Source organism: Belonocnema kinseyi, chromosome 2 (assembly GCF_010883055.1).
Source record: "Belonocnema kinseyi isolate 2016_QV_RU_SX_M_011 chromosome 2, B_treatae_v1, whole genome shotgun sequence".
NCBI classification, from domain to species: Eukaryota; Metazoa; Arthropoda; class Insecta; order Hymenoptera; family Cynipidae; genus Belonocnema; species Belonocnema kinseyi.
Window position 1 is genome coordinate 1,855,798 of NC_046658.1, and position 2,387 is coordinate 1,858,184.

Below are 2,387 nucleotides of genomic sequence, written 5' to 3' on the forward strand. Positions count from 1 at the left end.
TTTAATAGGTCCTTCTGTCGACATATTCATATTTACTCATTTTTAAAAATTAATTAGTAAGCAACAAATCTGCGGTACGTCAATAGCCGGGCGTAAAATTTAACCTGCATGTACCCAGTAGAATCCTAGTTGTTGTTGTAGTTGTAGAACTGATATACTACTGCTGTTATATTTTATATTGAACTTTTTTCCCTGAGAATGCTAACGGCAGTTGTGTTTATTTTATAGTTAGTAGCCATATTGGATGAGTTAATGCGGGGGTGGGGGGTAGAGTTCATATTATTTTTAATTTTTTTCTCTGCTTCTATCATTAGAATTTGTTTTAATACTTAGAACTTTTTTCAGTCATTCTCAATGTGCATGATTTTTTCGATACAATGTTGGCGGGAAATTCAAACTAAAAGAAATATTTAAAACTTTTATTTTTATTTTTTTTATCAAGCTTAGTTTAAAAGATATAAAGGATCTTAGTGTGAAAGATTGAAAACATTAATTTTCACAGTATGCTAGTCCAAATATACTGGGACTAGGAGTGGAGTGTCGCTCTTTCTTATCTCTTCTCTACAGAAAGGGGAGAAAACAGCAGTCAGATCTTCTCTCCGCAGTGTTCAAGTTGAGTGAGTTAATTTAATGTCATAAATAGCGTTGAGGAGTGAAGAGAAATAATCTCGGTGGGTCTCCTATTGGACTGGTTGAGGAATTGGCGGCCAGCTGTGGTTTCTATCTACTTGCGCTATTAAGGGGAAATAGTTTGTACGTTTACGCCTGTCAATGATATTGGTTTGTCATTAATGCCATTTGGCAGATTCGTCCTTTTAGTTGAATTGGAGTATTTTTCATTTCAAGTAAAAATATGTTTATCTGCAATATAAACTATATTATAGTTGTTTCCGAAGATTCATCTCTTTGATTAGAAATACAGTAGAACCTCGATATAAAGAAATTGCAAAGGACTCCGAAAGGCGCTCGTTATAAGCGGGTATTCGTTATTAACAAATGTTGGTTGTTATATATTGTTTCAAATAAGAAACACTGTATAAAGTACAGGCACAAGAATTTATTTAGTAACAAGTATACAATTCAACGAGGTTTACAATTGACCGAGGTTTTAGATGAACTAACTAACGAACGAACGAAGTAACTAACTAAGGCGGAGGGCGTCTGTCCTTATATACCTGCGTTCATTACTCCTTCGAATATTCCAGGCCTACTTCCTCGGTGCATCTAGTATCTCCACATTTCGAGAATCTTCTAGCCTGATCTTCCTTACCTAGTACAGACGCAGTCTCGAACCTTCTATTATAGATGTAGAGTTTTTAGAGTTAATTTTCCACAATACCCTCCCTAAAACTCTACATCCTCACAAATATTTATTAATCATACTTGTAACTCACTCATGCTCTTAAGTCCTAATTTTGCTCTTAAATACACAAATCTTGGTTTTGATAACGCCTTCGTGAATATATCAGCGACTTGTAATTCACTCTTAACATACATCACATCTATCTCACCTTTTTGATAATTCTCTCGCACAAAATGATATTTCACATGAATATGTTTACTTCTTTGATGAAATTCAGGATTCTTTATAAGCTTAATCGCACTCATATTATCTATGAATATAGTATACTTATCAATATCAATTTTGTTGTCATTAAACAATTTCTTTAACCAAATGATCTCTTTTGTAGCTAAACAAGCACTCACATACTCTGCTTCGGTTATAGATACAGCTACATATTGCTGTCTTTTGCTCTGCCATGTGACCGCTGCATTCGCATACTTACACACCAATCTAGACGTTGATTTTCTCGTATCTTTATCACCTGCATAATCCGAATCACAATAAGCTTCAAAGTTTCTATTTTTTACAATACAAAAGCCCCATATCTACAGTGCCTTTTAAATATCGCAAGATTCGCTTAACTAAGATCCAATGTTCTTCGCTCGGTTTTTCTAAATTTCTTGACAAAAAATTGATAGAAAAGCTGTTACCAGGTCGACAAATGATTTGTAAGAAAATTAGATTTCCTACCGCTTCACGATATGGTGCTTTACAGTCTTTTGTTTCAAATACATAATTATCATAATTACATTCAATTGGAGTCGATACACTATTTGCTTCGCTCATATTGAATTTATCCAGCAATCTCATAATGTAATTGCTCTGATGAATGAAAATGGAACCATCCTTAAATTTGCAAATCTCTATTCCGAGAAAGTTTTTAACATTTTTAGTACTCGTGATCGTGAACTGATGACTTAAGTTCTCCAGCAATTCATCCATTAAACGTTCATTTGTAGCTGCTACAAGTCCATCATCAACATAAATCGTTAGTAAAATTCGTTCAGTACCTTTTATATAAACGTAAAGACATGGGTCTCCT